A 13,346-nucleotide genomic window follows, 5' to 3' on the forward strand; every position below is an offset into this window, starting at 1 on the left:
ACAGCCAGGATGTCTCAGAAACAGGGTTAGAACCCAGGAGCCCCAGGACCTTATCTGTATCTTTGCCTTTCTCCCTGCCTGGCCAGTGTGGCAGAGGCACACTCCAGCTTGTTGAAAACATGATGCACACACACTTTTTATACACACAGCTCTGAGGAGATAAGGGCAAAGACTGCTGTTATACACCCAAAGGAGCAGCGACCCCATCCAAGTGGTCCCCCAGGAAGCCATATGCTCGTGCCAACGTGCTACAGTTTCTCAAACATTTCTGGAAACTCTTGGAATCATCTCAGAGCTCGAGGCATATGCTCTGAAAATCCCCATGGGGGCTGAATCATTGTCTTTTAGGGTGGCTTTGCTCCTTTGGAAATGACCAAGAGCCTTTAGGAGCCAACCCTTGTGAAGACAGAGGGAGGCCAGGTGGGGAGTAAGCCTTCATCTGGAAAAGAGATGTGGGTCCCCGGCAGTAAGACTGTGTGTCCTGCGGGGGTTTGAGCCCATCTAGAAGACTTCCTTGCAAGAAATTTCCAGAGCTTCTTGTGAGCCCCAGAAGCAGCATTGGAGTAGACGGGTGGCCTCCTAGGGGATGACTTGGAAGTCCAGCCTCCTCTGACTGTGCAAGTCCTGGTTTGCCTGTGAGAAAAGCCCAGAGTTGCAATTCTGTCAGGCTTGAGTGCACACCCTCCCCTGCAGCTGGCAGTCTTGGGAATGGGGCCAGAGCTGGTGATTCAAACAGAGGGGATGCTCATTTTCAAAGTGCTTTGCCTCTTCGTGAACCCCCAAATCCACTGGTAGGGTGAAAGAGACTTCAAGAACAGCCAGTTGAACCCTTCAGGCTAGAGAGGAGAAATCAAGGCAATGGGGAGGAACAGCTCTTCCAAGGACCAGAAGCCAGGCCAGCACTTTCCCCAGTAAACCAGATTTGGTGGCTATGCCAGAGTAATGGCTGAACCTAAAGCAAGGTCATGGACTAGATGACCTCTTGAGATGCATTTTTTTTTTTTTTTGAGACAGAGTCTCGCTCTGTCGCCAGGCTGGAGTGCAGTGGCGCGATCTCAGCTCACTGCAACCTCCGACTCTCTGGTTCAAGTGATTCCCCTGCTTCAGCCTCCTGACTTGCTGGGATTGCAGGCACATGCCACCACGTCCAGCTAATTTTTGTATTTTTAGTAGAGACAGGGTTTTCCCATGTTGGCCAGGATGGTCTCGGAGACGCATTTTAACACTATGATCATCAGCAGTCCGGAAGACCCAATACTTAGCTAGTAGCTAGCCTCTAGCTAGCCCCTTCTATCCCCAACCCTCTAAAAGGTTAAATTTCTTCTTTTAACAAATATTTATTGGATATTCCTATGTGTCAGATATTATGCTAAGTGCTGGGGATACAGTGGAGCATAAAAGAGACACAGTCTGTCCACTGATACACAGCTTATGGCCTAGCGGGAGCCAGGGCAGTGGTGGGTGAGTCATGATCAGCCATGAGTTACAAAAGTGGAAGCACAATATGCTACAGAATCAGGGGCATCAGGAAGGAGGTCAGCATGACCTGTGACTGCAGAGACCCTCTTCTGCCCCTGCACACTAGCTTCTGTCAGCGTTGTGGTTAAACACCCAGCCTCTGGAGAAGTCTGCCTAAGGCCAAATCCTAGCTCTGCCATTTAGCAGCTTTGTAACTTTGGGCAAGGTGCTTAACCTCTCTGGGCCTCTGCAGTGGTGTGATCTCAACTCGTGGCAATCTCTGTCCCCCGGTTCACATGATCCACCCTCCTCAGCCTCCCTAGTAGCTGAGACCACAGGCGTGCTCTACCACGCCTGGCTGTATTTTGTATTTTTAGTAGAGACAGGTTTTCACCGTGTTTGTCAGGCTGGTCTCGAACTCCTGACCTCAGGTGATCCACCCACCTTGGCCTCCTAAAGTGTTGGGATTACAGGCGTGAGCCACTGCGCCCGGTCCTTCTTCCCTCTTGTGTGTCTGTGTTCTCTCCTTTTCCAACAAGGACACTAGTCATAAGTTTCTCACCCTTAAAACTGGATTAACAATAGGTATCCCTATTATAATAATATATAGTGAGAGGTAGGATGAGATAATGTCCATAATGTGCTTAGCGCCCCTTAAACACTTGCAACTGTTTTCTCCTTTGATTCTTGAAAAAAAAAAAAGGGCTGAAGAATGGGGATTTCAGTGCTTTCAGAATTTAGGGGGAAGTTGTCTACAAAAGCACAGCTCCTGCCTCTTTTCAGCCAGGTCCTGCTTCTCCCCAGCCTTGTTGGATCAGCTATTCTTGATGTCCAGCTGTGTCCTCATCAGCATGGACAATCATCCTGTTTTGCTAATTAACACCCTCCCTGTTAATGATTAAATCTAATGACTTTAACTTGTGGGTGGGAGGATGGAAAATTCCCCAGCCACAGGACGGGATGAGGGTAGGTTTCCAGGAATGGGAGGGCAAGGGCCCCTTGGGCTCTGGACATGTTCCTCTAGGTGACCGGGGAGCAGATGCCTGCTTTTCTCTTGGGGCTGCTCAGCAGGGGAGTGTGTATAGGGGGGTCATTTGAAAGTTACAGCCCAGCCCTCCTTCCCTGGTCCTCCCAGGCTTGGCAGAGGGTACTGGGCCCCAGCCCCAGCCCAAACCTTGCATTCCTCTTGCCAAGGGTTAGCCGTTGCTTGTTGCTGTGGCTGGAGCATGGGGTGAGAAGTGAGAAGTCCCTAGGACTGCTGTAACAAAGTGCCACTAACTGGGTGGCTTAAAGAACAGAAATTAATTCTCTCACAATTCTGGAGGCTAGGAGTCTGAATTCAAGGTGTCAGCAGTGCCATAGACTTTAGGGAAGAATTCTGTGTACTTATTTCAGCTTTTAGTGGCTCTGGTGTTCCTTGGCTTATGGCAGCATAACTCTGATTTCTGCCTCTATCTTCACACAGCCTGCTTCCCTCTTTTTTTTTTTTTTTTGAGACAAGGTCTTGCTCTGTGGCCCAGGCTGGAGTGAGTGCAGTGGTGTGATCTCAACTCATGGCAATCTCCACCCCCCGGTTCACATGATCCACCCCCCTCAGCCTCCCGAGTAGCTGAGACCACAGGCGTGCTCCACCACACCCGGCTATATTTTGTATTTTTAGTAGACACAGGTTTTCACCATGTTTGTCAGGCTGGTCTCGAACTCCTGACCTCAGGTGATCCACTCACCTTGGCCTCCTAAAGTGTTGGGATTACAGGCGTGAGCCACTGCGCCCGGTCCTTCTTCCCTCTTGTGTGTCTGTGTTCTCTCCTCTTCCAACAAGGACACCAGTCATTGAATTTAGGGCCCACCCCAAATCCAGTATTATTTCATCTTGAAATTGTAATTAATTACATTAGCAAAGACCTTATTTCTGCATTCTGAGATTTTGGGTGGACATGAACTTTTGGGAGACACTAATCAACCCACTATAGATGGTGAGAGTGCCTGACAGGGCAGGGAGATGGTGAGTGCTCTAGGATTAGGATAGGGGGTCCTGCCAGAGCAGGCATAGGAGACCAGTAGCCTTCTGTCTCTCTCCCCTCCCCAAGAAGAGGAGGATGTGTTGAGAATCCCTGGTTGGGGTTGGGCTGGTCTCAAGAGGTCTTAAAGAGGAGGCTACTGGTGGTGAAGAGGGGGAAGAGATGGGAGCAGCGGTGTTCTAGACTGGAGAAAAGAAGGCTGAGAGGAGGACTTGGAAGGGAAAACCTTGGGTCCCTGTAATTTAGTCCCAGTGAAAGGGGAGACCGTAACATGTGTGATGAACAATCACAACTTGTCGTATGATGAAAAAATGAAGTTGCATTTTGCTTACATAGTCCAAGATGCATTTTGGTTTCATGATACTTGTTGTTTCCCAGCATTCGTTTATACTTTATTGCGGGGGTGGACAGGGGTAAAGTTTTCCTTGCTTCTGGGTGAAAACCCAGGAAAGCCTCTGAACCTTGCTGCTCACTCTCAGGTGAGGGATAGTCTCTATTCAGAAATTAGAACAACCAGGCCAATATATGAATCAGAACCTGAAACCATTTAGCGTCACTTCTCCAGGCTGCTGGGCCCTGCTTCAGTCAGAAGCTTGCGTGGGAAAGCAGGGAGTGAGTGGCTGGCTCTGCTCCACTTCTCTGTCCTGCTCTCCCTCCTGCTCTGCCCCTAGCCCGGCCTTTCCCCCGCCCTCACTAGAAGCTGTTTCAGAGTGAGGTGTGTTGGTGAGGGGTGGGGTGGTGCAGAGCCGACTGGCAGGGGTAGATCAGTTTTGAGATCAGTTGGTACTCAGCGTCCTCCATCAGTTGGTCTCAGCCTCCTCCATCAGTTGGTACTCAGCCTCCTCCATCAGCTGGTACCACCCTGACTCTTTCTCTGTGTTCTCTGGTGATTATTCTCTCACAGGTGTTTTCCTGGGTCCTCAGGATTCACCTCACCTGTGTCCCAGGAGTTGCGACTCCTTCCTCAGCTGCTGGGGTCCTTTTGTTCATTGAGGTAGCCCTATTGCACAGGATCCAAGATGGACCCAGGGGAATGCACCGGTCTCCTTCTCAGGGGCCCGTAGCTGGTTCTGCCCTGATTAGGCAAACCCTGTGGTGCAGGGTGTCTCAGCAGTAGCTCTGCTGGAATGCCCACATGTCCCCAGTCCTCTCTCTCCTTCTAAACTTCTGGGCAGTACCCAGACTCCAGAACACTGTGTTCCCAAGGCTGGGGGCCACATTTTCAGCTCTTCGGGTAACCCGTGCAGGCATCTCACTGGGTTTGCTGTAAGGGAGTAGGCGCCTCTCTCCTTCCTTGGGAGGGAGGGGATGAGGCTAACAGCACAGTTTTCTCCATACATTTCCTCTTCGCAGAATCCTCCCTCCCCTCCGTACTATGACCGTCTTTTATATTCTTGATCTGGCTGAGGGGGTCAGAAACCAGTTTTTAAAATTTTTCATATGATGATTTGGTGCCTCGGTTTGAAATTTCCTTTGTTGTATCTTGGTGCCTGGAAATTATACTTTTATATCCTTTTACAAAAGGAACTGGGGTTAAGACTGTGCCAGGAGGGAGGGGTGTCAGGCTCTAAGTCTATACTAGCAACTTCGCTTCTCTTTGTCCGGGAAAGCTGGACACAAAACAAACATTCCATCCCAGAGGTGGAATGGCCAGCAGAGGGCAGCAGATCCTGCTTAAAACCCTGCTTCCCTCCTTGACTCACTGGTGCTAGATTATTTCATTCAGTCTCCAGAGGCCACATGTCCCCCACGTGCTGGGGCTCAGCTCTCATGGCATCTCAATCAGTTCCCTGGCATTAGCCCTGCTTCCTGGCTCTCTGCAGTCTAACTACCGTTCTTCCTTTTTGAAGTATCAAAAATGAATCAGTCTGCATTTGATGCTAACAGCCGTGTTACTAAGCACCTATGTTGCAATGAGTGCAGAGATCAAAGCCATACTCTCTGCCCTGGAGAAGCCCAGCTGGTGAGGGAGACTTGTGAACAGACACTGAGAGCTGCAAAATAGTAACTGCTGTTGTAGAGGCAGAAATAAAGACTTTGGGAGCATTGACGAAAGGGCAGCCTGAAGGAACTAGAGAAGGCTTGCAGAGGAGGGTGAATTGGAGTTAGGCTTTCTTTTTTTTAAAAAAATTTAAAGTTGAGTCGGACTTACGGGAGGAACAATGTGAGAATAAGGGGGAAGCAGATGGACACATTTCTGGTGGACAAGGGAGGTGAAATTAGCAAGGGAGGCGGAGAGAGGGTAGCAAAGAGTGGTGGCTAGGGCAGTGTTTGGAGACTAAGGGGAGACTGGGGTCTTGGGGGACCCTTGGGGAGACCCCTTAGCAGAAGAAGAGCTTCCTTTTCCTCTCCCAGTTTCCAGGAAGAGGGTCTGAGGCTCTGGGGCTGCAAGGATTTTATTGAACTTATAGGTTATTGGAAGAAATGGAGGGGGATGGGAGTCTTGAACTCTTCAGAGAAGCAACACTTGAAGGATTCGATGTTCAGCTGGGAGAAAAAAAGATTCAATGTTGTGTAGCTGAGTGGGTGAGCTTGGCATAACAGAGGGAGTGAGAGCATGGGCTTTGGATGGAGTCAGTCTGGCGTTGGAACAAATCCTGATTCTTCCAATACGCCAGTGACCTTGGGCTGGTTGCTTTACTTCTCTGATCTTATTTCCTTATCGAAGAAATAGGAATAATAATAATTCCTACACCTTAGAGATGTTTCAAGTACTGAATGGGATAATATACACAAAACTCTTAGCACAGTTCCTGGTTAGTTCTCATTAAATGGTATTATTTATTATTAGAATGATTGTCTTTAGATGTTTTAAGGGTTGTCATGTGGAAATAAGAACCCACTTACCTGTGCTGCTCCACCAGGTTGAACAAGTTAGAGGGAGACAAGTTTGACTGGCAGGGAGGCAGAAGGCCCCATCTGAGCCACCAGGGCCTGGAGGAAGCTGCCTCATGCAGAAGGAGTTCTCTGCTGATGGAGGGATCCAGGCAGAAGCTGTCCGGGGGCTCTTTCCAAATCAATGCTTCAGGATCCTGGGTTGTTCTGAAATTATGCATCAATCTATAGGTGAAAGATTCTGTGATTCCACTTGAAGGAAAAGGGCCCCTGGGACAGGAGAGAAGGAGCTGGCAGTAGAAAGAATCAGTGCTTTGCTAGTCTAGAGCCTCATAATCTGAGGCCTCAACTGTTCTGTCTCCTTGGGTGAGGGAGGACTTGCGGAGGGCTCTGTGGAGGCTGTCCTGGCCCTCTTCCTACCTCCCTGTGATGGAACTCCGTATTCTGTGTAGGAAGTTTGGGAGTGAAGGGGGACATTGTTTTTTTGATAAGACCCTTTCCCACCCCCAATAAGAGAAAGTCCCCATTTTGGAGTCCCCCTACCTGAACATGTGTTGAGAAGGCCTTTCTGCGCTATAGCTTCAGGCTTCTTCACTTCAGGCTTCCTCTGATGCTGGGTTAGGTTCTGTGGGCAGGTGATCTTCTCCTCACTTCTGCAGGAATCCCGTAGAGGTGAGGGGGGAGAGCACTGGGCTTTTGAGCAAGAAGGCTTCTCAGCCCCTCCCAGCATCCTTTTCTTCTAACCACTCTGGGAAAGGGAGACCCTTATCTGCTGCCCCATCCCTGTGCCCATTTCCATTAGAGGGGAGGACTTTGCTCCCTTCTTCACACGGGGGTGGGTGTCAGAGTGAACCCTTCTAGCTTCTCGCTGTTCCTTACTTGCTCTTTTCTAGAAGAAATAAGTAGCTAATTTTACTGATCACTCATTCGTTTGTTTATTCAATTCACTCATGAATTCAATTCAAATTCATTCATCGAACTTCAACTCTTTGCCCAGTAATTACTGTTCAAGGTACTGGAGAGAAAATAGTGAATAATAATGATTGATACGTTCCCAGGTTTCATGGAGCTTACATTTTTGTGAGGTAAAAAAGTATATAAACAAGTAAATAAACGTATAAATAGGAAAATTTCAGAGCACAGGAAATGCAATGAGGGGAATGAACAAGGTGAGGGGACAGAAGTAACTGGGGGGAGGATGGGTGGGAGTGGCCAGGGAAGCTCTCTGATAAGATGACATTTGAACAAAGACCTGAAGGGTGAGAGGGAGTCAGCTATGCAGACAGCAAGAGGAAGAGGATTCTAAGCAGAGTGAACAAGGATGAAACTGGGAAAGAGGCTGGTGTGTCCAAGGACCGTGAAGGGCACCAGCATGGTCATGCTGTATTGGGCAGGAGAGCGGAATGAGATGAGGTTGGGGGGATATTTGGAAGCCAGACCACACAGGGCCTTGTAGACCCTGGTAGAGAGTTTGGATTTTATTTGAAGTGTAATGGGAACGACCTGATAATTTTAAGGAGCAGACATGATCTGATATATACTTTGAAAAGACCACTTGTCTAGTTACTGACGGAGCCTGGATTGTAAGGGCTTAGAGTGGAGGCAGAGAGCTTACTCAGAAAGCCATTGCAGAGGTTCGGGTGGTCAACAATGGAAGTGGAAACAGGGTGGTGGCAGAGAGATGGGGAGAGAGGGGTGAAGTCAGGATATATTTCAGAGATAGAATCTATAGCCTTGTTGGTGAATTGATTGTGGGGATTGAGGGAAAGGCAGAAATCAAGATTGACTCTTAGGTTTTTGGTTTGAGTAATTGAGTATATGGGGGTGATACTTAACGAGACAGGAAGATGAGGTGAATAGGTCTATTAAGGCATTAGTTCAGGGGTAGTAACAAGATTGTAATGGCATGGCTTCAACAGAAAAGAAGTTGAACAGAGATAATATGGTGGCTGCACAATATTCTGGACATTCTATCTCGTTACCCTTTCTTTTCAATATGTAGCTTCCATTTAGTAGCCTAAGAGGGCTGCTCTAGCTCCCATGCCTTTATCTCATTCCAGTCAGCGTGAAGGATTTAGAAAGGAGAAAGGGAGGACACACTCTTTCTGTCAAGGACACCACCCATCATTTGCCCTTATTGTATTTGTTCATATCCTCCTGGCCAAAACCTAGTCACACGGCCACATCTGTCTGTAAGGAAGCTTGGGAAATGTAGTCATTAGCTACATGGAAAAAATGGCAGGGTCAGCGAATTGGAGGTCTGGCTATCAGGTCAAAGAATTGTTACAACTGGACTTCTACTGTAATGGAGATGGAAGGGCAGGAAGTTGTGGACAGAGCGTGGGATTCTTGAATTTAGGATTTTGGAGTGGCTGTAGTGACGCATAGGCTGAGGTACAAAGGTTAAGGACTGAGAAGCCAGAGTGTTGGGGGGTCATCGGCATGAACACTGACCGTCCTAAAAAAAGGACAGGAGCAAGTGGGAAGAGGAAGACCAGGTGCTGAGGTTAGGGGCTCCCTGTAAGGGAGAGGGGTTGGTAGGAGGGGGCAGCATGTATTCTGAGCTTCAAAGAAGGGGAGATTTTGGAGTAGAACGGAAGAGGAATGGTTTAGAAGCGGCAGTGGAGAACAAGGAGGAAAATCCTTCTTCCCACCTTCTGATTCTGAGGCGGTTGGTGGCTAAAGGAGAAAGCAGTTTCCACTTGAGAGTGTAACAGAGGTTGTCAGAGTCTCAGAAAATCTGAAATTATTATTATTATTATTTTTTAAAGGACAGGTTCTTACTCTCTCACCCAGACTGGAGTACAGTGGCATGATTGTAGCTCACTGCAGCCTTGAACTCCTGGGCTTAAGTGATCCTCCCACCTCAGCCTCTGAAGTAGCTGGGGCTACAGGCACGTGCCACCATGCCCAGCTAATTGTTTTTATTTTAGAGACGGGGTCTTGCTATGTTGCCTAGTCTGGTCTTGAAAACCTGGCCTCAAGCGATCCTCCCACCTTGGCCTCCCAAAGCTCTAGAATTACCAGCATGAGCCACCACACCTGGCCTTAAAATGTTATTTTAGATTAGGCAATATCAGTTGAAAGACGGGAGAAGAAAGAAGAAAAAAAGGGTATCAGTTGAAAGATGGGAGAAGAAAGAAAAGAAAGGGAGATTAAGCAATAGAGAGAAAATTCAAAACAAGACATTGGGAATATCAAGGAATTTACTGACCACCGATCAGGAGTTCTAGAGGGCATAGTAAAAGGGTTTGGCAGAGAGAGACTGGGCAGAGAGAACTGGGCTAGATTTGGGGCCGACAGAACCAAACAGGGTTGGGGTTCTGGATGACAAATATATCTGAAAGCTTTGGCTTGGTCCTGGAAGTGACTGTGGTCAACAGAGAGACAGGACCCGAGGATCTTGGTTGCCCACCTTTCTACAAGAGGAATCAGGACAAGGAATAGACCTCGGTGCTGACCTGAATGGTTTCAAGGCCTTTGGTGACCGATTCCTGTGGCTTAAGGGGGGATGTGAGTGGTGGCTAATCCCATGGGAGATGTGTGCGAGCGGAATAACTAATGGCTCCACGAAGAGGTCCACGTCGGAAATCACAGAACCTGTGAGTGTGTTGGGTTACACTGGCAATAGAGAATTAAGGTTGCAGATTGAACTGAGGTTGCTAATCAGCTGGTCTTAAAATAGGGAAATTCTCCTAGATTATCTGGGCGGGCCCGGTATAATCTCAAGCATCCCTAAATGTGGACAAAGGATTCCAAAGAGAGAACTAGATTGAAGGCAGGGTGAGAAGCCTTGGCCAGATGGGGCTGGCTTTGAAAATGGAGGAATGGGGCCATGGGCCAAAGACTGTGGACAGCCTTTAGAAGCTGGAAAGGGCAAGGAAATGAATTCTCCCCTAGAGGCTCCAGAAAGGAACGCAGCCCTGCCTGCTGACATGCCTTGATTTTAGCCCAGTGAGACCCATCTGGAACTCCTGAACTACAGAACTGTAAAATAATTAATTTGTGTTGTTTTAAGCTGGTAAATTTGTGGTAATTTGTAATTAGAAAACTAATACAAGATGAAAGGCTCTCTTCTGGGTGACTGCTCCTTCCCGCAGGGTGAGATGCTATGACAGCTGGTGAGACAGAACATTTATTACACCACGTTTCACCAGGGGGTGGAGTTAATGCATCAATAGGAATGTTCCTCAATAGCTTTGCCTCTTTCTTTCCTGCCCTCTCTCATGAGGGTGCACACTTGGACAGGACTTCACCTTCCCACCTCTTCCCTGGGGGATGCATTCTGTTTCTCTCACTGTTTAGTGGCTCAGGCAGGACAGAGAGAAAGCCGCTTTTGGGCTTGTGTCTCGATAGCATTCTCCAGCTCAGCCTTGCCAGAGAGGTCAGAGTGCTGTGGGTTCCCCGGCACTTGTCTGGCTATTAATACAATCGATGTTTTGGTTTCCTCTTTGCTCCCTGTTCTCTGGACACCTTCTCCATTGGCCAGACTCAGAGGGGCAGAGGGATGATGTGCTGGTGGCCCTCCCTGGAGCTGTGATGGTGAAGTCAAAGACTGGCCTTGGGGGACCCAAATACAGTGGATTTTAACAGCAAACGCTCCAAAGGTAACTCTGACCTGCAGCTGCGTGGGTGCCGCTGAGGCTGGAATGAAATTATCCCAATTCCACTTGGGTACAGAGCATAAGGCTGTGAAATTTTGGCTTTAGATGATGTGTGCTAATATTTAGTAGGTGATGCTAGGTTGGCTGTCCAACTGATTGTCTAGTTTGGTTTCTTTTATGTTGTTGTTCACTTTTTTTCCTAGTTGTCATTTAACATTTTTCTCTTGTTCTTTTTTCTGACCCACAGATGCAGGTCCCAATGTCTGCTTTGTTTTGAACTGCATTTAGGGTGGCAGGAAGACTCGGGAGGGATTTTGTTTATGGCCTAATCACGGGCTCCTGGGATTATTTCCTACCACGTAGTCTCAGAGTGGCTTGGGGTTGTACATTTATGAAGCTCCAGCCAGGGTTTCAGATTTCAGAGTCCCACCGTGGGATTAACCACAGAGGTGTGGTCGACTTCATACAGATAAAAATAATGGGATCCTTTATGTGGAGGAAATGTCACTGTGGGTGAAAGTGAAGAAAAACTCCATGGAATTACTATAAACTTGAAGAGTACGGGAGAAATGAACAAGTCCTGTACCTGGAAAACTCTTTAGAAATCATATTTTCCTAAGAATCAAGGAAACGTGGGGTTCATATAAGGTACAAGTCTTGGTCTTACAGTGAGAAAAGTCAGACAGAAAGGGAAAAGAAAAAAGAGGGCAGTTCTGTTGATTGAGTTGGGAGAAAAGATGAGATTTTCTCAGGAGAAAGTTTGAGTTCATAGAGGCCATGCTTGAGATACATTAAAAGAGAAGGGAAATGGCTCCATGCCTAAATAGTTTTAAGGATGGAACTAGAAGAGAGCAGAGTATTTATTTATTTCCAGATCAGGGAGGGTGAATGGGGCCTGGAGAGATTTAACAACGATGCAAAACGGTTTGAGGCCGCTAGAGGGAGCGTTGACCCAGTCACTTGCAGAGAGTGAGGGAAGTTTAGCGGTGAAACATTATTTATAAGTTTCAAAGGAATGCAAGTTTTTTTTTTTTTTTTTTAATGGGGGTTTGGGGGCTGTTATTGCCCATGTCCCGAGGAAGCATGCCACAGAATTACTGAGAAGATGAAATACACTCTAAAGGGAATTCATGCGTGAAATAAATAGATCTAGTCACATCTGAGATTCTATGTTTTCTAAAAATTTTTAATTTTTTAATTGACAAATCATAGTTGTATACATTTAAGGGGTACAATGTGATGTTTCGATATATGTATACATTGTGGTATGATTGAATCAAGCTTAAACTTCTAAATATCATAAGATGATAGCAATATCCTAAGCCCCCACTTTGAGAGAAGAGGCAGTATACATGATCCCACCCTCTGAAGGCAAACTTAATGCCAACATTAGTCACCCCACGAGAGATTTCTCCCACTTGTGAATTCAAGGCTTTCTCTCTTCTTGCAGATACCACTTAGTTTCTGCCACAGTATGATGCTGGCATTAGCCATGGGATTCCTGAACAGCTCAAGTGTTCCATGTGTCTTTTGAGCCTTGAGGAGGAGACTGACATGGAGATGCCTTGCCGTCCCCTCTTCCATTGCAACTGAACCTTCCGTGGCTAAGCAAGACAAATTCCTCCTGCTATGCTGCTGTGAGCTGCTCACTGATAATGACACGTAGGAGGAGCACAGATGAGATGAGGCCCACAAGCAGCAGCAGAAGTGTGGCTGGAGAACCTGCATGGAGCCAGGTACACCTGAGGCACTGTGGCTGAGTGCTGGCCCTCCATGACATCTTTCTCCTGCACCTTGAACCTGTGTAAAAGGTTTTTTTCTTCCACCTTCTACCCCTGCAAAAAAAAAAAAACAAAAAAAAACCCCCCAAAAAAAGACCCTTAAAAGCCCCACAGAAAACCATGCACTAGGGCCTGGGCACGTAATTGCTTTGGGGCCTGAGAATGTGCTTGTGTTTTTGAGTTTGGTTGGTGCGGAGCTGGTGCATGGTATTTCATGTATCCTAGTTACTCTAACTTTGAAAAGGAGGGACCCATGAGCTCCTTGGGGTTGGATTAAGTCAACCTTGTAGATGCTAGAGGAACTACTCACATTTCAGGGGGAAAAAGACCAGGATGCAGCCAGTCCCCTGCCTCCAGGCATAGCAGCCTTTCCCCTGACTCCCAGGGAACATGCCCCATGCTGGTGGCTCTGTGTCCTCCTCATCCTCTACAGATTCGTGAGTCTTCACCACGATCCTTCCCGTAGTCACACCTTAGAGGTCTAGGCGGTGGCTCACCCCGGGCCAGAGAGAGGATGCAGATGCAGGTACCTAACCCTATCTCCACATTGGGAAGCTAAAGTGATAGGGAGAGTGTGTGTACCCCCCCTTTCCCTTCCAGATCTTATTCTACCAAGCAGCTGGAGCAACAAACATGACAAAAACCAC

This window comes from Pongo pygmaeus, chromosome 10 (assembly GCF_028885625.2).
Source record: "Pongo pygmaeus isolate AG05252 chromosome 10, NHGRI_mPonPyg2-v2.0_pri, whole genome shotgun sequence".
In the NCBI taxonomy this organism is placed as follows: domain Eukaryota; kingdom Metazoa; phylum Chordata; class Mammalia; order Primates; family Hominidae; genus Pongo; species Pongo pygmaeus.